This window comes from Python bivittatus, unplaced genomic scaffold (assembly GCF_059951505.1).
Source record: "Python bivittatus isolate LINGU-HERP-01145 unplaced genomic scaffold, Pbiv_v1 ctg000160_np1212, whole genome shotgun sequence".
NCBI lineage: Eukaryota > Metazoa > Chordata > Lepidosauria > Squamata > Pythonidae > Python > Python bivittatus.
Window position 1 is genome coordinate 4,372,321 of NW_028277076.1, and position 23,784 is coordinate 4,396,104.

The 23,784-nt window shown below is 45.0% G+C and overlaps 1 pseudogene; it reads right to left on the bottom strand.

The window, feature by feature from the left end:
• Positions 1 to 11,812: 11,812 nt before the first annotated feature.
• Positions 11,813 to 12,874, bottom strand: LOC148214877 (uncharacterized; annotated as a pseudogene).
• Positions 12,875 to 23,784: the final 10,910 nt, after the last annotated feature.

Consider the following 23,784-nt stretch of genomic DNA (forward strand, 5'->3'; position numbering starts at 1 on the left):
ACAAATCAGCTCTTGGTGGCTGTGGAAGGCTGGTACGCATTCTCTGATAATATTTCCACTGACATTTCCCTGCAGAAGCCCTTAAAAGGACTTCTAAATTATTCTCAATGTCCTTGTCATTTTATGCTGTTTTTGAATCATGATCTGTCCCCCTGCCCCTCCCCCCCCCATTTGCACCTTTTATATTGAGGACTGTCCTTGATGGCTTCTGAATTTCACTCCTAATCCAAGTTCAATTCGAAACCTTCTAAGAATTTTTATTTAACAGAAAGAATATCCCTTCAAAAGAGAGAGAGAAACCCAATTATACAAGGGAAATAGTGAATCCAAAGGGTCTAGTGTTTTGGACTACAATCCCCATCCTTTATAAGCCTTATGGGAGATATAGTCCAAACACAGCCAGAGGGCACCAGGTTCTTGCTTCCTTGGAAGAATTGCTATTTTGGAATTAACACAAGGCAGATAGTTTCCCACCTGTTCACTTGTCGCTCCTAATGGCTCTCAGAAAATTAATTCAGTTGGCAGACTTTCCCAAACTGCCTTGAGAGGCAGAATAGAAGACAGATCAGATCTTTCTGGAGAACCCAACCTGCTGGACAGTTGTTGGGGACAAGTCACTTTCTTATGGGTAGTCCAATACAATCTACAGATGCTTTTCTCCCAAGTGGAGAGCTTGTGAAGGGTGAGGAGGAGAAAGGTGGTTCTGCCTTCACTCTGTACCCCTTGGGGGCAGGTACAGCAAATATTGAAAGGAGTGAGCCAGCAACACTGGGTTGGAGGTGCCAGGATCAAGGACACATCAAGGAACAGAATTATGGAGCCCAAAGCAAACGCCTTTCTCTGATGCTGGCAGAAGTTCAGCGAGATTCCATCTCAGAAGAGCGATGACCTTTTGCAAGAGGCCCAGTTGTAGACATGCCCTTTGAGGTTTGTAGGCAGTTGTCCTAGTCTGCTGCCATCTCCAAAGCATACCATTTTGGGACAAGTTGCAACTTGGAGAGGCAGAGAGTGGCTTCTCGTATTTGGTTTGGAGCTGGCTCTTGAGGGGAAGGAATAGAGGAGGCTGCCTCCGGCTGAGTCAGACCGTTGGTCCAGCTAGGCCAACAAGATCAACTCTAACCAACAGACTGGTTTCAGTGGATCTCTGAAATCCAGTCTCAGCCTAACACTGGAAATTGAACCTAGCACCTCAGTGGAATAATTCTCCTTCCCTTAAAGTCTCAGACCTGGTTCGAGTGGTGGGTTTGAATTAACAGAAGATGCTGTCTTAAGTCAAAATATTAAACTGCTTCACTCAATATTTCCATCATGGCTGGCTGTCTATGATTTCAGGGCAGAGCGCTTTTCAACCCCAGCTGGTGTTCCTTAGGGTGGAACATGACCTGCAGGCACAGTAAGTCCTCTTGTCAAAGAGATACAGCTTTTTCCTGAAGTGGTAAGATTGTAGTCCTCGCTATTCTAAGTCAAAGGTGGCTCGGCACTGGCTAGCCGGCAACCGAAATCCAGAGTTTCAAGCCAAAGTGGTTGCAGTTCTACCTGGAGATTGAACCCAAGAACTGGACTTGGTGTATCTCTTCTCCTCTCCAGCCAATGGCTGGGGAAGAACAACAGCGGCATTCCAACCTGTCTTGAAAATGCGCCATGCTGAAGAGGAGGAAAGGAAAATAAACATGCTTGTTTCTAAGCAAATGGTATCAGGTTCACTAGAAATGATGACTACCTAACAAACTTGCTGACCATTATTACAGCTTGGAGAGGAACCTCACGTGCACGACGTCATTCAGCTGACAAACACTGGAGGCATCAGTGAGGAAGTGGCTAGGACCGGTTAAATCATCTCTTGAGAGGATAGGAAAAGAGATTTTTGAGTCAAGCCCTGAGCTCATCAGCTAGACTATGACTAATTAATTAAATTTATATGCCACCAGATTCCCAGTGACAAGGCTGTTAGCAGCCCCTTTGTGCTTTCTTCCACCAGCCCATGAGTCACCAGCAGTGGCAAATCAGGGGCACATGATGATTCTGTGGCTTAAGACTTGGGGTCCTCCTAAACCATGTTTTCTTAAGCTTGCTTCATTGGCTGAAGCACCATTGACCAAATGGGGACAACTCACCAAGCCTTCAGCCACGACTTACAACCTGCAGTGTTTAAGTTTGTGCAAGTCCCAAGCCAAATGCAAAACACACCCTGCTCCCAATGGTTTGCCCTTTTGTGAAATCACTTCCACAAATAGCACATCCGAACTTGGAAGTCCCACGGAAGCTCTCATGCAAGGGCATCAACAGACATATACTGTAAAAATAAATCTCAGGCTCTGTAAAAACCAAGTCATACAAATCTTTTCTCTTTTCAAAACCTCGCCCAAGAAACTGGCCTCCCTGTGTAAGGTGGGACAAGATTAGCATTTCTGGAAAGATTTTTTTTATACCCCTGTTGTCCTGCACAGGCGGTCAATCAGAACTTAAACCTTGTAGAAATGAATTCCACTGAACGAACCCTGCTAGACATTCTTCTGGCTAAACATACATCAGGCTTCAGCTGAACTGCTGTTCCAGAGATTCCTCCAGCAGATCTAGGAGACCTGCTAAATCTTTTTATGATGTTTACAACTTCTGCCCCCCTGCTTTTTTGCCCTTTGGGTTCCCCTAATCCTGTCAAAGTTTATCCTGAGCTTTTGGGAGGAAGTCAACTGAATAGCAAAAGTTATTTGGGGTGGGGGGTGAACTGAAATCATCCTTTGCAGATAAACCAGACGCCGCTGCTTCAGGTTTTTATAATTCAGATGGTGGTCTTTTTGAACACCAGAGTTCCAGATGCAGGCCCAGAGGTTCTCTGTCCTCCTGCCCCCTCCCCATTATTTTTTTGACTGTAGCCTTTTTATTTGCATAAAGCACCAAATCTGGAAGATTAAGTGAACATCTAGCAAATAGCTCCATTCCACACTGGCTTCTTCACTAGGTCTGGATTGAAGCAAAGCAGATGCCTCCTCTAAACAAAAATGCTTGTAGAGATCAAAGTTGAAGATGTGGTTTCCATCATCAGGTCTTACAGGTGGCCAGCTGACTTTCTGGAAGCCCTCCTGTGTTTTGAAGAGTTATGAATAAAAGGATTCTACTTGGGGAGACCCAAAATCCATAGCTCGCTCCCCCCCCCTCTCTCTCTCTCTCTGAGCACCTTTTTCTGACACTTCAATTTTATTTAAAAATAAAAACACCAGCTTTTGTGAGCAAAAAAAGTCACAGAACTTTGTTTTTATATAGGACAACCGCAGAGAGACTTATATACTCAAAATCAGCCCAGGGTGACAAGGTACAAAACTTTCTTAGTGACCCAGGAAATCATGGTAGAATGTTGTATAGCTGGGTTCACCCACTGTGCTAAATCAAAATGCAGCTTATTTGATTTTAACTTGGCATGTTGTATGAACCTTGCAGGCTGGAAAGCAGACATTAGGGTCAAGCGAATCTACATACTGTGGTTTAACCATCTGTGGTTAAGCAGCATACCGTAGTTTAGACAGTGTAGGAATATATTCAGAAAAATGCAAGATTTGAACTAGAACCAAGGTTCTTGACTTGCGAGAGCAACTACAACTAGCTGTATTCTCACGTCGTGTTAGGCCCTATTATGGTTTATTTAACAAACCAGAGTTTACTCAGTTCAGCGAAAGCACTAAGCCAAATTACATTTTACACACCCTCTAGCTTGGCTCACTTTGTTGTGGTTCAGTTGTTACGTAGCTTGGCTCACACAGCCCCCTAAACCACAAATAAGCAAGTTGCATGCTACACGAATGCAACACTTTGCAAGTCTCTAGCAAAGCATGGCAGGCATTTTTTAGCCAGAAGGGCTAAAGCACACTTAGCAAAGCAAAAAAAACCAGTAGAGATACCAATACTGAATCTAGAGTATCATCTAGGAAGGGGGGACTAGGAAGGGGGCCCTCCAACCCCAAGCCTAATGCTTCTTCTTGGGCTGTTTTGGTGAGAACTCAGCCTTGTGAGTTTCCCTTTTGCTAGCCAAAAGTTCCTCTTCTCTATCTCAACGTTGCTAATTTCCTTAAAAACACACACACACACACACACACACACACACATCCGGAATTGCGAGTCATCCCAACACAAACCACTTGGGGGTCACCATGGAAACAGTTACCAATTAACAGTAAAGACTGACTTGATCAGCAAAACTGAGGAGGAGCAGAGGGGGGTACCCAGGGAAACCAGAAGCACAAGGTGGTTGCACTCAGCAAACACCGCCCGGCCGAACGCTGCCCACGACCCTTTCATGAACGTCGCCTCTGTGGTTCGCCCTGCAAATTTAAGCTGATGCAATTGTCCGGCAACAGATTCCCTTTGGGGCGTGGGTCACAAGGAGAGGCAATCTTTTGCAGAGAGCCGGTGAGAGTAGCAGGCAGAGGCAACAGTAAGTGGAATTGGACGTTGCCAACTGGAGCAATTTTAAGAGCCAAGATCACGGGTGCAGAGCAGTGGATGGAAGCAGGAAGAGTCTGATCCACACAACTGCTGAGAATCTGTTTTCTCCTGCTTCAGCAGAAACTCATTTATCGGGAGCCCAAGACTACATATACAGGGCCCAGAACAATAAAAGTAACAAGGATTTTTGCCGCCTTCCCAACTTCCTCCAGACCAATAGGTTTGCCTAAAAATTAAGAGCAAAGCGGTTCATCTTCAGGCTCTTCCTCGGAGGCTGGACTGCATTCATGGGTTGCCTGGCCCAACAGGCAACAAATAGAGACTCACTTACACAGAGTTGCATCTGAGTTGCTAGAAAATGGGCCACAGCAAATTGCTTCCATGCTGCTGCCTTAAGAAATGCTTGGATGCTTCCATTGCCACCAGGAGTCAAGCACCAGGGATCCCAATCGTGAAAAGAAAACACTAGCTGAGCATTTTGCTGCAACATTACCAGACAAATTGATCTGGGTGGGTGGGTGGGTGGGGGGAGCAATATTTGGATCAGGCACCATCAGCCAATCCCTGCAAAGCAGGGGTCTCGGGCAGGGCGCTCCTGTTTAGGATCCAACTCTGCGGCTTCAACAAGAAGCCAACGGAGCAAAGGAATTGGGCGGAATTTAAAGACAACCAAAAAACGTAAAACTGGCGACCGTCTTTCCATCTGAAAGCTTTTAACCGTGAGAGCTACACCCCAAGCTCAGCTAGAGGCCATCAGAGATGGCCAGCTTGTGTGCCTACTCATGAAAAGGGGCTTACTTATGAGTAGCCCATTAATTGAAGAAGAGACTTGGGGTCTTCCCCTTGCCAACCGTCCCTCGGGACATGCTCCAGATTTTCTGCATTTTGAAAGCGTGGCTTTGTAAGAGAGTGGAAGCCCCCTGTTCAGTCGGACAAGTGGGAAAGGCTCTTAAAAAGAAACCAGTCCTGTTCAATACGATCCTGTAGCTTTTCCTCCCAAACACCAACTCCTGAGGAGGATCGTTTCATAATAAGTAAACTATTCTCACACCGGAGACTTCCAACATCCCCAACAAAGCTTTCTTCTGAGACTGGGTGGAGATGAAGCCATGGCTGTCCTTCACACGGCTTTCTTTCCTGCAATATCGTTGGTCTGTTGTTTGACGACTTCTTTGCTTGTTAATGATACTGGTCAGTTCAGAAGTGGCAGGTAGGCACACGTGGGTGGAGAAAGAGAATGAAACCAATGTCCGTGCCCTCCCCTGCGAGGCCCACCGGGGTTCAACCCTGTGGTCTTTCTCACGTCATTTGTGTAATCAAAGTGGCATAAATGTCCAACGGGTAAGACAGAGTCTATCGTTGTGTCCTTATTCTGCTGTTACGAGCTAGGAGATATTTCTCCCTCCAGGCAGTTCTCCTTTCCGCCCTTCCCTGTAATCTCACTTGCGTCACTGAAACCAAGCAAACAGGTAATGTAATCTCTTCCCCCACCTCCACCTTCACTTACCAAAACTTAGAAAACCCCACTGATCCCTTCTTTCAATGTTTCTGAAGCAAGAAATGAAAGTGTGGGGCTTTATTTTGTCGTTTTTGCTTTGGAAAAAACACACACTGGTTTTCTGGAACCAGATAACCTTTCACCCCAGCTAGATCCACTAAGTTTTTTTTTTTAAGGGGGTGGGGGAGTCTGTCTTTGTGCTGACAGCATTTCCTCCCTCCCTCCTTAAAAAGTCACACGCTGGCATGCATTTCTTTTCCTTACAAAACTCGGCTGACTAATCAAAACATCAGCACCCCCTCTGCTAAAGCTTACAACTTTAAAAATAAAGAGTTACGCCAGCGAGAAAGACAGCTTTAAGCACAACACATCAAGCACTAGGGAGAAAAAAGGCAAAGTAGAAACTCTTCTGAGCTGTGTCTGAATCCTGCTGACTTTGGGGAAATGTGTCTAATGCAGTTTTCTTGACCACCCACACCCCAGAGCCTTGTTGCTGCCTTTTTCTGGAAGTTTGCTTGGATTTCCCAGTCAAGCCTATATTCCTGAAATGTCCAAGGACTCTCCCCTACAAGTATTAACTAGATCCTACTGCTCTGCATTTTCAGCCAAGTCATCTTCTGTACCGATGTTCAACAGGTTCCCAGGTTGGACAGCGTAAGGAAAAAGCTGAAAAGATTGCTTGGTGCCCAATGTGAGTCTCTTAACCCCAATTCACTGCCCCAGTTCTTCTGCCAGGCTAGAGAATGCCTCTCTTACACACGTCTGAAACATGTTCTCCCAGCTGTTCCAGGAAGGAATCTTCTCTGTGGTCTCCATCAAGCCTGTTCTTGACCCAGATAGTTTGACGAAAGGACAGGAAGGAAGAGCAGAGGGTGGATCAAAACAGAGATGGGCCTGGCCCATGGTTTATAGCCAGGAAGAAGCCCAGTTTGATGCTTCAGATAGGGGAATGGGAGGAGGAAAACCCAGATTGCATATCTAGAGACTCAAAACCATTCCTCATGTCCAACTAAGAGGATGGGCAGTTTCGGCTTCTCTGATGAGGCTCCCCAGAGCCTCAGCCAATCTTTTCTGCTCACCTCCTCCCTGGCCCTCTGCTGCAGACTGAACCCAGGATGGTCTCCATGCCAGTAAGCTGAGGATGAGCAGAAAATGTATTAAATTATGCTCGGATGCAGGAAAAATGGAGGAAGACTCTCCCTCTTTCTTCCTTTCCCTCTCCCCTGTGAAAACAACGAACAAAAGCTATCATCCAATTGAAACAGATAAAAAGAAAGGAGCCAGTGGAACTCATTGCCGCAAGATGCGGAGATAGCTGCTGAGTTAAGTGGCTTTACAAGGAGACAACACACATCTATGTAGGATCTATGCTGCAGCCTGGAGGCTTAAAGGCAATGTAGTTATTGGAAGATTTATGGGGGTTATATCCCTGCTATCCTGCGTCGGGCTGGGACACTTTCCCACAGGAAACTGGATAGGTGCCATGCAGTGATCGAAAAATGTATCAAGAGATAGCTCTTTGAATGTATAAAGATATTAGCAAGTTCACATTTCACATTTTGGGGTGAGCCATCCAGAGTTGCTTAAGATGGGCGGCCATATAAATCTTTTAAATAAATAGATAAGTACAATACATTTCGTTCCATGCCGTAAATGCGTCTTCTTGGCCAATTTCTGTATGCCAGACTTCTGCTAAAGACACACGAGCAGGTTAGGGCAATATTGCCTTTGTTCCCTGGCAGGATGCCACCTTCAGCTTTTCTTGGCACTGGCACCAAAGTGACTATTATGGGGAGGAAAAAAAAAAAAGCAAGCTGAATGAGCTGTTGCGTGTCCACACAAAACCTCATTATGACGCCATCCCCTCGGGGATCCAAAATGATTGTGCTGTGATCCGGCCAGTTGCTCTGGATGCACTTTCCTGGGATCCACTGAGGGAAATGTAATCACAGTGTAATAAGATCTGACCTAGTTCCTGGATTTTCCTGGGGGAATCCTGCCCATTTGACTTAAACCTGTCCTGCTCTGCGTTCTCCTTCCTTCTCAATCTTGAGCTATTCTTCTCGCCCTCTGCGCAAAGGCAGGGATGAGCAAATGCCAAGCCAGACAGGGCACCAGCACATGGTAGGCCACTCATGGGCTGGTCCCCTCCTGTCGTGTAGCCTTTTCCCCTTTACACATGTTTTTTTTTTAAACTGCTGTTCCAGCCCAATCCAATTATCTGATTAATCCCTTCCTGGCATTGGAACCATGATGGTGAAATGTTTTGCTTGTTAAATTTCAGCCTGTTGGGCTGAACAGGAACAAGGGGCAGAGCACCAGCTGGCAACCCCACCTAGGCCTGGATCATTGCAAACTTTTTTTAAACTATTTGGATCTTTTAAAACCTCAGAGGAATATTGTTGGCTCTTGGAACAGACCTTCCATCTCCGCAGCAGAACCCAAGAGAATTTTCCGTCAGGTTTCCTGGAAGGTCAGTATAAACTGCATCACTTCTGCAACGAAATGAAATGGGAACAATTCCTTGATTTTTCAAGGTCTGTTGGTCAATGTCAGAACTCTTTACAAGACTAAGAGTGCTACCAAAACAGTGGACTAAACTGAACACTTGTGGACTTGCAACATTGTGTTATTGTTTTGCATCAGCCAACCCTTGGCTTCCAGGGCTCTTGAGTCATATAACCTATTTCAGAAGGATTTGTAGTCTGTGCATTGCTGACATTTATTCTACTTTACTCTGTCATTGAAGCCATCAAGCTTCACCCCCTGAGCAGTGGAGGAATCCAGATTAAACCACCTCCAAAGGATGACTGTCTACCCTCTGCTTTAACATAGCCAGTAAAATGGAGCCCACCATCTCCCAGTCATTTCCACTGTTGAACTAGTCTTACTATTTAGAGATTTTTTCCCCCCCTAAGGTTCAATTGGAACCTGTCTCTTCATAACAAGATAATTATTCGGGGTCCTGCCCTCTGCGATGACAGAGAACAGATCTTGACCTTCTTCTGGGCAATGACCTTTCAAGAATTTGAAAAGTGCTATCGCATCCCTTCAAATGATCTTTCTCCAAGCTAAACCAATCCTTTCCCTTCCAGTTCTCTTCACCAGACTTGGTTTCCAGTCTTGCAATCATCTTCCTTGATCTCCCCTAAACCTGTTCCAGGGCACTGATAAAATATCTTCTAGTTCACAAGTTGAATTTCACTCACTTTAGAAAAGATGACTTTGGTTAACAGTTGCTAGGAATGCTTTCTACAGTCTCTCTTTGCACTTTCTGTTGGATCTTTGTTGTCCTGTAGAAGACAGAAGAGATTTCTCTCTTTCCTCCAGTTCTTTTGAGAGGAAAACAGGAATTAGCTGCGAGTTCAGGCTATTAAAAAAAAGCAATTTCAGCAGAGCAGTTAGGCAAAACTTTCTGCTATAGCACTTAGCAGGGCTGAACAAGACGGTTTGAAGTGAAAGAGCAAATGGCAACTTTCTGCAGTCTGTGTGCAGAAGTCAACCCAACTTAATACCATACTGGTAATGGCAAAGCCACCCCCTTTGTTTAGGAATTATGCATTTAAGATGTGGAATAGCATCCATGCTGTTCCCCCCACTTATGACTGCTTCATCTTGCATGATAGGGCCAGTACTACCATTTAGCAGTGTTGCACAAACCCACGGCTTTGTTTACCCATGGTTTATTAAATATACCCCAATAAGTTAGGGTCAGATGTCATAGTAACTCAAAAACAACCCATAGCATAGCTTCGCACAATGTATTAATTCAATGTTGACTCAGGAAGCAATAGACTTTTAGTGTGGATTCTTTTACAAAAGCAAGTCGACTACAAGGATGGACTTGTAAAGTCACTCAAGAATTGAACCTGACTTAAGGGAAACTACTCCATGTCGCCAACGTTTCAATTCACTGTGAATTTAGACAGCGTCATTTTCTCAAGAGACAGAGAGATTACCATCTCCTCCCCCATAAAAATTCTTACTGTGTCCTGCCCCCATAAAACTTCTGCGCAAGGTTGTGCAAGGAAACTGCAAAGAACTACTCCTTTTGTTAAAAATATACTGGGAGGATGCAAGAAAAGCCTTCTTCTGCTTTTACACACTTATTAGCCTTAATACTGCCATTAATCCTCTCTTGCACACTGTCCCTTTAAGCAACTGTTCTTAGCTTGGCTAAGCTCATGTAGATCCTTCCTTCTGCCTTGGCATGTTTTCTTGTATCCAGGTCACAGCAGGCATGATTTTGATCTAGACTGTTGAAATTAGCTTCCCGAAAATGGGATTGGAACTCATACACAATAATTAAAGATTGCCATTGAGTCAAGCAACCTGTCCCTACTTCCCTCATAGGTAGCCGGCTTCTTGACAGTTGGTTGTTTACAGATGGCAGGTGGATTTGTAATTTGACAGCACAACCTGGGAAGATAATCAAGGATGAAGGTGGTATATTTAGGATTCCAAAGGGCCACACAAGGGCCCTGATACCTTGTTTTGTGGCTCCCTCCAGCCACAACTCCCATCCATCCAATGAAGGAAGGAAGGAATGAATGAAAGAAACAGGAAAATTCATAATCCTGGATCTGCACATTTGTGTCTTCTGAGTCTGGATTGCGGCCCCATCTCTGAGGCCTTTAGCCTCCCCCTAAATATCAACTGCTACCCCTAAGCACCCCAAAGTTGCCCAGCCCCTGATCTAGCAATTCAGTTAAATCTACAATTGGATAACATCTCCTGGGACTTTCAATGATGTCTTAAGAAACTGTCAGCTGTTTGAGGCTGGCCCGGTCAGCAAAGAACAAACATATCATAAGGAGCGGGAGGGAGGCACCATTTTCGCTTTCATCTGACTTAGAGTCTACCCAGCCACGTTGCACGATGAGCATCACAACATATTTTCTTTGGACACCATTAGAAAGTAACCTAGTAATTTCCTCATCATAGTTGATGGTCGATGAGAGGAGCACCACCTGGTGTCCAGGTTCATATTAACTAAAGCCAAAGACTTTATGGAGTAGGGCCTGACTTCTGGGTGACTTTATACATACTTCCATGGAGTTTTCTTGGCAACAGTGATTTATCGCTGCCTTCTTCCAGCATTTCTTTGAAAATCCTAGTGAACTTCTATTCAAATATGAAGTCTGACCTTACAATACTTAAAGTTTCAAGATCAGCTAAGGAAGATGTTGCTACTATACTGGGTGCAGGCAGAATCTAATCTTAAATGCAAACTAGGGCCACCCTTGACCTATCCCTAAGAAATATTCCTTCCTTCATGCAGAGCTGCTACTGACCCATCCATCAGGAATGAGGAACTCGTAGCTACCCAAAGCTGTTGGACTTCATCTCCTATCAGCCTTATCCATCACAGACAATGGTCAGAAACAAGGGGAACTATAGTCTGAGATCAGAAGAGATGCAGGTCTGCTACCTTTGGTACAGGGAACACTAAACCGAGTAATCAATTAATTTACTGTAATGCAACTTCCACTAATAAATTTTGTAGATTTTAAAAAAATAATGCAATGCATTGATTACTGCACTTATTCTATTTATGTCTCTCCCCCCCCCCCAATCTATAAAACATTCAAGGTGCGTAAGATTACAGGCCTGCAAAGGAAAAGTTATAAAAAATCCTAAGTGATTAAAAAAATATCATTTTTAAAATCTAACAGAAGAAGGGAGATTGACACATAATTTCTGCAACCACAATTCACTGGTAACTATCTTTTTTTCTGAAGCCAAACAGAAGCCAGATAGAAGAAGCAAAAGTTAAGCATTCAAGATTTTTACTCAGCCTTCCCAGAATGATTTACTAAGCATTGGTTCTCATGCTAGTTTTTTTTTTCCTCTCTCCACCAAAAGACTTTCTAGCACTTAGAAAAGTGATCTCCATAGGGAACCTGAACAACACGTGTTCTGTTTCCCATTGGCAAAATTGTAGATGAAGAGGTCAAGGCAACAGTTCACCGTCGTGAAAATTGAAGATATACAGAGTTTGAACTTCTGTAAAATACCACATGACATCTGGAAATATTTCACCGTTATAACCATGGTCTAACAAAGGTGGAGAGGGACGAAGCAGGCAGCAAAGATGACCAGGTGACAGCAATCATCTGTATGGGCTTGGTATTTATCACCTTTCCTTTAAAACTGACTTCATTTTGGCAATGTAGATCTCCAGCTTCAGATAGGAAGTCAAGGAGACACACAGCTCTGACTGGGGAATACTCAAGCACATCACCAGATTGTTGATGACTGAGGTCTTGAGGATGAAGAAGAATAGCAGGCCTTGAAAGAAAAGGAACATCCCAACACTCAAGAGGAGTTTCTTCAAGAAGGGTTTTCTTTTCCAGCGTTGTCATGAACAACAGCTTGATACTGATGGAAGCTGAGGTGGGTCAGGAAGTGGTGCTGCCATACAGGAGGGCTGAGCAAAAACACTTGAAGCAGACAGAGGAATTGCCCCAAAGGCCAACGGCTGTCCAAACCAAGCTAGGCCACCATCAACAGGGTTGACAGAGAAGAGCTGAGATTTTTTTTTTTTTCTGGCCTAGTGGACCTCTTTTTCATAACCCCTTCCCTAGCAATACATTAATTCACATGTTCTTTGTTTCTCTGCATCTTCTCCTTGCACTGGCCAATCACCGTGTCGCCTACATTGCGAGGTTACCCTCTTACACCTCGACTTCCATTGCCACTTCCCAATGTTTTAATACTCTAATTCAGGGTTCCTCAACCTTGGCAACTTTAAGACGGTTGGACTTCAACTTCCAGAATTCCCCAGCCAGCCTTACCCTAACCCTTGCTGGCTGGGGAATTCTGGGAGTTGAAGTCCAACCGTCTTAAAGTTGCCAAGGTTGAGGAACCCTGCTCTAGTTCATTTAGAACTTACTACTTCCTTGCCTCCCTTTCCTTTTCTCTCTTGGCCTGTTCCATAGTTACTGCTGATTTAATAGGCTTCAGACAGCCCCCTTGTCCTTTCTGCCACAAAGCCACACCCTCGCCAAGTTGCAATGCTTATACAAAGTTCTCAGTTCAGGGGTTCCCCTGGATGAAGCTGAAAGCACAGTCTCAATTGTGGATAAATATCTGCAGATACCTGTTTCATTCAGGGTCGGGTGTGACGTCTGATCTTGGACCTACCATACCAAGGCTGCCTGGAAACTGCTCTGGCCTCAGTTATTGGAAGACAGAACAGCCCCACAGCCAGGATCAGTGTGGAGATCCCCAGTCTGCAATGTTCTTTACAGCCTTCCTTAGCTGAGCCTTGCGATCATGAATTCAGCTTTACGCCTTCCGGATGATTCTGCCCGGCTTCCTCCAGTCCTTGGGCCGCTCTCGTGGCACCGGATAAAGCAACGAGTGGGAAATACTTGAACGGTTCACTTGGGAAGAGCTGCTGAAAAGACACCAAACACAAAGGAGGTAGGAATTCTCCAGAATTGTTGCTTCTAAAGGCCTCCCCCACTCCTGGTTCGGACGCCACCCGTCACCTGGTGTCCTTTTCCAACAAATAACCTCAAGAGAGTGTGATCCTTGGAAGATAAAGCTGGTTTACTCTTTATTTTAAAAAAGGACAGAAAAAGAGAAAGGGAGGGCAGAGGAAAAAACTGCAAGCGTTTTGCAGAACTCAGCACTTTGTAAGTGGCTCACAATGTATGTCCGTATTTGTGGGACTTTGGCCAGTATTTCAACTTCTAGGTAACCATTCTATAGAGCTATTTAAACCCCCAATCTTCCCCCGGATCTGTAATCATGGATTAATTCCCCCTAATTATATTTAGGGTACCATTTTCAGAGCTTGATAACCGTATTTCTTTTCTGTCCTGCTGGGGATTTGAAGAGAGGTGTCAATTTTTCATTAGCAAGTGCATGTGCCTGGACTGATTTCACCCTTCCAGCCTAACTAACAAGGAGTAGGGTGAAAATGTGTGATGGCAAGCGTGTGGCTTGGTGTGAGTATGGGTGTCTTCGGCGCCTGCCGGGGGCCACCGTTTAGAAATACCTCACAAACTAGAAGGCGCACAGGAGCGTGCAAACAACTCATAGTAACACCTCAGCAAAATGGCACAGAATTGTAAATTGAAACCCTACAAATCAAGAAACATTGGTGCTAGAATAAATTCCTATTTAGCTCTGTTCTTTATTCAGAGCCGCGAGGACTAGAATCTTACTTCTTCAAGAGAAGTAGGAATCTTTGGGAAAACACCTGCATTTGCACATCTAACTCAACCACTAGTATTTCCAGGTGAGGATGGGAAGGATTCTTGCCTGAAACTCCAGCGCTTGTATTGACTTCACTGGGCTGGGTGGACGTTGGCCTAACTCAAAATAAGATGCCCTCTAATACTCCCGTCTTTTTCTTCTTACTTAATTCTGCCCTTTCTTCCGAACCATGAGGACTAGAATCTTGGCTTATTTTCAGAGAGCAGCAGAGCCATAGCTTAGTGGGGAAGCCCACCTTTTGGGTGTAGGTTCAAATGGCAACATCTCCAAGGAAGACCTAGAAAGAGCAATGACCGCAAACCTGGCACCCTTCTGCCCTCAGCAGACGATGCCATCCTGTGCTAGCAGAGCAGTGGTTCACTCAGAGCAGAGCCCCCTTCACTGCCCTCCCCTTCTAAAGGAGCAGACTCTGATTTTTCGCAGGCTTTGTTCCCTTGAGATGTGTGTGCACACACACAGAGAGCTTACCTGCCCGACCAAGGAGGCCCACACTGCTTCTTCGGCTTGGTTGCCTGCTTCTGATACTCCATCCAGCCACTCACCAGCTCGTGGATGATCATCAGATAAAGGAGAAAGATGAGGACAGCCGGGTCCATCTGCGGCACCTCTGAGCCCATTTCATTGGGCGTGGGGGTCATGGATGCTGGCAGGCCGGAGAAAGAGCAGCTAGAGGAGGAGGAGGAGGAGGAAGATCCTCGCTAGCAATTTCTTCTTTCTGCAGCCAAATGGAGGCCCCAGAGATTCTCCCCGCAGTGATCCCGGCCGGCTGCGAAGCTGGCGAGCAAAGTCACACCGCCCGAGGCCATCGCTTGCTCTGCTCAACTCTGGCTCCCCCTCGGTCCCCAACCCACAACAAGCTCCCAGCCGCCTCCATCCTTCGCCGGGGGCTTTTTAGGCATCGCTCTGCAGGAGTGCACGCCCACAAGACAAAGAGCTCTCTTGCTCAGCTCTTCCAGCGAGAATCTCCCTGGATGAAACAAGAACTGCAGGACGGAGAAAGAGAGGACTGATTAGCTCCCCCTTTTTATAAAACAGCAGAGCCCCCATCCCCAGGAAAAAAAAAACCCTAGAACAATGTATCTGACCTGGATCCATGCTGGATTGCTATGAACAGATTGGCTACGTTGCCAGAATCTCTTGTTTCTATTTCTCTTTGTTTGGCATATAGATCCCTCCATCTTCCCTGGAGATTTAACACTGAGCTGTTAAACCTATTTGCACTTGAAATACCCTGGCATTTTTAGCACAGGTCCAATGTAGGAAGAGAGATGCTTGCTCGGGCAGAAGATTCATCTAGTCCTGCATCCGAGCCAGCCCAAAATAAGTCTGAACTGGTTTCTGCTATGAGCTTTAGACCTCCTCTTTCTGTTGCTGGAGATTAAGCTACAATCTTCGTGACTAAGATTGGGCAAAGAAAACAAAGAGGTTTCGCCAAATCCTTTCACTTTTTCTTTTTAATTAAAAATCATGTAGAGTATGCTCAGGTTTTAATCTGCATTTGTTCTATGAAAACCTTCCGGTTTTGCTTCAAAGTCTTATTGTCTTAGTCCGCTGAGTTCAAGGAACATGTAACCTGGTTACAGAATAAATCCATTTGTAGGGTCTACACAAAACATTGAGCCTTAGCAAAAGTCTGGATTTATCCCAACATTGAGTTACACCACCCAAATTAACCAGGGTTAAGACAAACCAAGCTTAGATCATGCAAATACAAGTACTTGTAACCAATCTGGTTAAGCATGTTGTGTGAACACGTCCTGCATATAGGATTGCTTTATACAACATGTGTGGCTTGCTATGCTGTGAGGACCATGTAGCTTGTAAGTTACAGTTTAAGGCTTTGGTCATCATTAAACCTGGTTATTATGGCTTCTTTGAGTTGTAGTTCAAGCAAACCATGGGAAACCTGTTTATTAGAGACTGCCTGCTCTCAGGTAAGTGGGTATTTAGACTGCATGCAGAGCCTCAATCCAATCCATAGCCTAACTCCTATAACTCTCAGGAGTCATAAAAGTTTGGCTTATAAAACGCTCCCACGGGCTTTAATATCTGTATTAGAGATGTAGTAATTTTAGAAGTAGTTGTAAATGAGATGCAGAACTTGGCTGAATTTGACTGAGTCTTGCTTAATATTGGGAGAGAAGACCATGAAAGAATTCCATGGCTGTACACAGGACTACCAAGGATTTATATATATATATATATATATATATATATATATATATATATATATATAATTTCATTTAAATTATATATTTATTAATTTATTATATTAAATATTAAATATAAACATAATTATATTTAAATAAAATACACAGTCTGAAATAAGCCGGTGGCAAAACGCTTCTGTCTCGCTACTGAGCAAACAAGATGTGTTCATGACATCATCAGATGTCAGGCTTGGCTTGAAGGGTCACCTATTCCTCCACTAATAAATGATGGCCCTTAAAAAAAACCTAACCCAGGCAGCTGTTTCTTATTTCTAACTTAAAATTTAAAAAGCCTTCTATAAGCAAACCCAAGCTTGATCATTTCACACATACCCAGAGCCTGTGTCAAAGTAAATCCCTATTTTTCCGCACGTTAGCTTCTTCCTCACCAGCTTGGTTCTGCCTTTCCTTCTCTCTTTCAAAATAACAGTCTAAAAACAAGAAGTCGGATGCACAGCTATAAAACCTGAGTGAGTAGATCTGAAAACCAAAGAGGGGATCAGGCAGGATGGTAGAATCCTGTTTCCATAGCAACAGAGGCAGTTACTGAGATCTCAAAGAAAGCTTCACTGTATAGCACATCTTTGGTCCTAGAGTGCCCAACGCCTTACTCATGGCCCTATTTTATCCAAGGCTTTTGCTCCTGTTGTTAAATATCTCCTTGCGTCATTGCTGTGAAACCAACAATAAACCTCAAGTAAGTTGAGCATCTACATCCGATATTGCTCTTTTCCCTACTTCACTTCCCCACAAAAACTCGGTTAGTTCATGTTATTATAAGCTTTGTGTCTCTTCTCAAGCTTTGTCCTGAATGGATTTGATTATGGGAGCAAGTAGTCTCAGAACCACCCTAAAAATCATGAATGGCCATTTCACATCTCCTTTAAATTTGTTGTTCTTGGCCTTAAGACGGTTGGGTTGGGGGGTTAGGGTACTGTGTCAACCAGACCATTGCAATTTAGTTAACAATGGTTTAAAAATCCTGGTTTAGCAAATGGTGGGAAACCAGCCTTAAAGAACCCCCAATTGATACAGAATTCTTATTTTGGGGAGGGGGGGAAGCAGAGCAATTCAGTTTTAGATACCACCCAGAAGAGTGGGGTAGCTTGGAAATGAACTCAAGAGCCAACACACAATTTCCTGAAGCTCTCTCCCCAGTTGTAATTAAGATTTAACTTTAGAAAAGCAGCAGCAAGACATAAGAGAATTGGGGGGGGGGATTTCTCTAACTGGACAAAAGATGAAAATTAACTCTTCCTATTTGTCCTCATCAAGTTTTGAAGGACATGCAAGGTAGAGCAGCTCATGATACTTGCCTGATTCTGATGAACAATGGTATGTACTCCACCTGGTCCATTCTACAGCCAGAATTGAACTAGACTAAAAGTTGGGTTTTATTTTCATGCTGGTGATATAGTAGCATAACCAAGACGTTCTTTGAGGGAGATGGTTTGGAGAGGCAGGAGGAACCATGGAAGAACTGCTAATTCAGCCTGTCCTGGCTTGGTGCTTTCCAACTATTCAACAGTCTGACTTTACCGCCATGTAACATATGAAAGGCCCAAGCCATGGAATGCTGATTGTTAAAATATTCTACTTTTTTCTGTATATTCTGGTGGCATGAGAAGCAATTGTCCCTCTAAAGTAACCCCCACTAATCTTCCACAGCAGTTCTTACACCTGAGCAGGCATCTACTCAGGTAAGCCAACTCCACCCAAGTAGCACTGCTTTAGATGAAGTGGATAGGAATAGGAAGAGCCATCAAACTGTTACTCAGTTAATTCCTTCCTCACCTGTGCCAACAGGACCATGGGAACCAAGACACGGCAAAGAAGCCCATCCAAGATTGCCCTGATGAAGGAAAAGAAGCCACCTACCACTACCACTACCACCACCGAACACAGCTCAGCCCAGATCATTAAACAGCCTCGACAGAAGAAGAAAAAGCGTACCAAAAGAAGGAAGAGTAAACCACAGCACCCTCAGCTGACAGTGCTTGGCAAGAGTTGTTCCATTCATGGTTATGCCTCAAAAGGGTAAGGCTGACTTTCACAGCTTGCCAAGAAGGTCAGAACCTTGGATAGCTCCAAATGACTCTCGAGAGGCAAAAACATCTCACAACACCAAGACTGACCGAAGGCTTATATAGGGAATCTCATGTTGGGTGTGGTCAACTCCACCCACCCTGAAGGAGCTGCTGGTTGTTAAAGGGCCCTCAAATGATTTTTCAGTCTCATTCTTGTGAGGATTAACTTGAGGCTCATCAGGAGGATAATGATCAAGCTGTGTCCTCTGCCAGAGAGGACCCAAACTTCAGAACTAAAATGCTCAACAGTCTTTTGCTGCTTGCTGAAAGGCTCAGAGGCTTATTGACCATAAGAATGAGACACATCTAGTGGCTCCCGGCCAGTTTGTAGCTAGAATCACAGACCCAAAATTCCACGAGCAGCTTCTAGTGTCTAATTCCCTGGTTCTTCCTCATTGAAATGTATTATTTAGATGAATAAAAGCAATTAATTAGGTCTTTACCTGATGAAACAGTAGCTGATTCTTATTAGAAGCAATGTCGATGTACATCTCATTCAAATCTGAACGTAGGATCAGTGAACAGATGACCATCAGGGTTGATTGAAATATGTCCAGGAGTGCCCACTTTATCCTGAGTCCATCTGATCCATATCTGAATATGAGAATTTAATCTGAACAGTTAAATGCTTGGCGTATAACCTAGGGAACAAGTATGAATAAATTTGTTTCCATCAACTATTGAACTTCCATAATATTGGCACTCACAAGCTGCAGAAGGTTGTGGGTGAGTGACACAGGCTTGGCAGAGGTGAGATTTATGCTGGAAGCTGACTCATAGCTTGCCTTCTTTCTATTAGTAAGCTAAGAAAGGTAGCTCTGAAGTTAGGAGCAAAATTGAAGCTCAGTAATTCCATGTGGTACAGCTCTGGTTAGAATGTACCACTTCTGATCTGAAAGGTGCAGTAAAGGGTTGAAATGCTTCCCTACTCTATATAGGGCTGGTACTCTATATAGATCTGGTTCTTTGTGCAGAATTGGGGCAGACCAGTCCGCTGCTAGCAACCATCTCCCCCTTGCAGTCCAAAATAGTCCAGCCTGCCCAGGTTCCCCCAGCTTCATCCCAAGTCCCAACAGTGGACTTTAAGGTCCTCAATGGATCTGGACTCCAAGCCATTGGGGGAGCATTCTGCTGCCGTTGCAGGCTTCCTGAACTCCTGGAGATCTTTGAAGCACATGCTTTGAGAATGCATGGCTGAGCTGCAGGCAACAGGGTGGTGATCTAGTTTTGGTCTACAATATTTCTGAAATGTTGTCGTATTTATCTCACTCAGGTTGCAACCAGAAAGGCAAGAGAGCACGGAGAGCACAACGATGTGTCACTGCAGTGTGGACCCAGGAAATGTACCTTCGCAGACAGACAACTTGGTGAGTGGGAGAAGAAGAAGATGATGTGTTGTTGTTTCAGTATCAATTCATTTTAAGCAAAGCACGCTTAGTGTGATGTGCAAATAGTCTGTAATTCCTATGGAACCATGATTACTGAAGAATATTAAAGCAGAGGTAGACCGTATACTGCTCAGGTTCCATACTTCTATTTTATTTCATTTTTTTCAAGCTGCAGGGAGAGTCCCACAAGGCCAAGCCGGAAACTGAAAACAAACACACGTTTGGAAAAGAGAGAGCGGAGCATTTAGACAAACCTAAAGATATTAGCAGCAGCAGCAGAGAAAACAAAGGGTAATGCCAAGTCAAGGGAAGCAAACCATTTGATTCCCACCAGCTTGCTGAAGGAATTTGTTTCATAGCCAACCTGTCTACTTAAAGTGCCCAGCTAGGTGGCAGTACCTACCAAATTTAGCTGGTCTCAAAAGCAGAACGAAAAGAAAAAAAGACAAATAAATATGGGAGATCATTAAGAAACCCCAGCGTTGACTTGGTTTTTTATAAACCCTGGAAGAGGAGAGCTGTGTTCGTCTATGGCGGCCAAAAAAACCCATTGATAAATTATCAGACCTTTTAAGAAAATTTGTCATTTGGAAAAAGGTGCTACCAAGCTCCTTTTGGTTTTTACAATTACGTAAGCCACCAACAGGGTCTGGATTGGGTTAGAACAGAAATATGAGGGGAAGGATCTATCAGTCCATAACCAAGAAGGACAATTTAAAATGTGAGTACTGTGGATTAAGTGGAAGGGACAACTGTTTTGGAAACCAATCTGTCCTTTGTCTTCTGTATTCCTGAACAGAAGGTTAAAATGCCCCAATGTGGTGGAGAAGAGGAAATATCAAGCAGTCGCTGAATACCAGTTTATATACCCAGGTAAAAAAGAAAATAAACTATTTCTAAATTGTCCTCCTCTCTGAAAGAAGTCTCCTTGGAGGCCTCCAATTTCAGTTTAATGGAGCCTCCCATAATGTTCCTTTAATTCACCCACTGTCCTTTGATTGCTGTAGATCGGACTGTAGATAGTCTTGCACCTTCTGCCTTACAGAGCTAAACCAGGGTATGCTGAGATTAACTAGCCAGGTGGATGAATTCAAGCTCTCCAAGGGAAGCAAGTAGCTAAGGGAACAAGAAACTTCTTTAACGTTATGCTTCTTCCCTGAGAAGGCCAGGAAGGGATCAAGCAGGAAGGGATCAAGCCTGATTGGAAAGAGGTTTAGAAAATGAGACACTTCTTCACCCAGGGCATAATTAACCCGTGGTGTTTGTTACTGCAAGACATGGTAAGGCTTTGAAATAAAGTCAGGATAAATTAGTGGAGGACGAGCCTGTCAAGGGCTACTGGTCTTGAAGACTCTGTGTTGGGGGCAGCTTGCCTTCAAAGACCAGGTGAAGAGGACAGCATTAAGGAGGATAGGTCTCCAATTCCTCCTTGCAAGCATCTCAGAGGCAACTAGATGGCTACTACGAGAAACGAAGAACTGGACTTGGATGGATCTCAGGCAGGTCCAGCAGCACTATTCTTATCTGTAACCACTTGGCTTGTAAAGTTTGACATCTCTGTTGGGTTCATTGTTCCTGAAACTGTTTGATTAGACACTGAGTAGGGACTAAAGTCAATATTGGACACTTGCCCAATCCTCCAGACTTCTCTTCTCTTTCCTCCTCAGGAAAATCGGCTTTCCACTGCTCCCAAGACAATACGAAGCAGCACTTGCGCACCATCTACCAGGGGAAAGCAGACCCGAAGCCCCCACAGCCAAGCCACCCATCGGTCCGGATGCCTCACTGTCAGTGGGAGATACACAAGTCCCAAAGGTATCTGCTCCTATGGCCCTGGGCCACAGGCGTTTTGTCTGACCACTGCCCTTAAACCTGAGAACGTGAGAAGCACGTATGGTGTTTCTTCTCACCAGTATATCCAGCCTCCCTCAAACACCACTGCCTAGACTCATAGATGTAGGTTTTATTTGAGAAGTTGACTGCATGGAAGGTGCGTATGCATGTCACACTGGATACACTTCAGTCCCATTAGGATGGGACATCATCAAACTGGTGTCTCTCATACAACTCCAACCGGAGGCCCAACAAATGACTTAGGAACACAGCTCAGCTGCCTTTTCTTTTTTCTTTTCCAATGGGTCTTGTGGTGGGCGGAATTGCAATCTTTAACGTAGGGAGTCTTTTATTTAAAAACGCCACGTGTACGACCCGAAGTCGTAATTCCTACTTCTTGCAATGTTGAATGGGAAGAAGTCCAACTCGGGCACCTTCTGGTAAAATCTTTTTACCCTGGTGAGTTCCAAAGACAGAGCCTTCTTCCAGGTGACCAAAATTCCACCTGTGTTTAGGATGATGACCAGCTTTCTTTCTCTCAAAAATTCCCCCACCCCTCTTTCACACCTAGGGGAAATGTCATCCCAGAAGCCAACTGCCCGGTCGGTAGCGACTTTCTGAGAAGCGCACGCCCAAGGAATCCAGCTCAGGGACTGACAAGCCTGACGTATAAAGTCAACAAACTGGTCCTGGTTAACGAAAAAGACCAAGCGCCTGCTGAAAATATCCCAGCCATCCGTGCAGTCAACCCCTATTTCCCCCATCTGCAGCATTACTCCATCTCTGAAAAAGCAGGGCCTTTGACAGAAGCTCTCCAGAGGTCAAAGTACTATTCAGCAAAGAAAGAAGGCTGGGGCGAACAGCAGGAACCCAAAGATGCTTGGAGCAGATTTATGGGGTTATGTGCTCATTCGGGAAATTCCCCGAGGCTGAGGCCTGTGTCGGCCAAGGAATACTATGGGAGCGCTGTGGATCAGACGCTTGGCAGGAAAAGAAGCCGAAACGAGGAGCGTGCAGTGAAAGAAAAGGCAGCCCGCAATACACCGGCTGATGCAGGCAGGAAAAGTCCCATCGCTCAAACCAAGAGCGCCATAATTATCCCAACCGTCAGCCAGTACCTGTCCAGCGAGAATCTAAGCACCAAAGGAGGCCCCCTGAGGTGGAAAACTGCTACCCAGTTCCTAGCAGAGAGAAAAATGCCCGAGGGGATCCCGGCATACAGTCCCCAGGGGGAAATGGGCCTGGGTTTCTTTTCAGCAGTCTCGTGCCACAGAAAAGACAAACTCTCAAATACGGGCACCTGACGGGCCTCGGACTGACAGATCAAGCCGGACCAGCGAGAGACGATACTTGGGACGCTCGGGACGTTGAACGGGGACCCGGCCCAATGGGGAGAAGAAGAAAAAGAAAAGAAGTTGATTCCACAGCACTATTTGAAAGGGGAAGAATTGATCTGGCTCTCCGTCTTCCTGGCCTCTATTGCATGTTAAGCTGTCCAGAATTTGCATGCAGAGGAAAAGCTACCTTCCCACCAACGCCTGATAGGCAAGTTACAAAATGCCCAGCCTATGGATTTTTAGAACTGGAGTCCCCCAACTCTGGAGGTTGCCGGTTGGAGAAGACTGTAGCAGACGACCATTGGGCTGCTAAAAAGGAAAAGAAACAGGGAGGGTCAAAAATAGCTATTCCTGAGACTAGGAGGTTAAAACCATGGGGTTGCGTCTCCCTGCACGTGAGGGCTCTCACGGTCCCTTTGGGCTGTGTTTGGGCTTGGGTTTCGGGGCACGGCTCGTTAAAACCAGCTTTCTGCAAGCTGAAGCTGGCCTAGATCCTCTCTGACTTCAAGTGCAAAGCAGGCCACGTTTGGAACTCTCCGTTGCCCTTCCTACTAACATAACCCTGTAAGAACAGAGGGGTTTTTGTCCAAAGACCACCCCCTCCTGAGCCATGCCAGTTGGGGTGTGGAGAGCAATGCTTCTGAGTTCATCCCAAAGCACAGAAGCACGTCTTTGTAGGCGCGCGTGTGAGAGGGAGAGAAGGTGCAATTTCCTTGCAAAGAGGGCGTCAACCCCCCCCAAAAAGCAAGAGACGGAAAACACCAG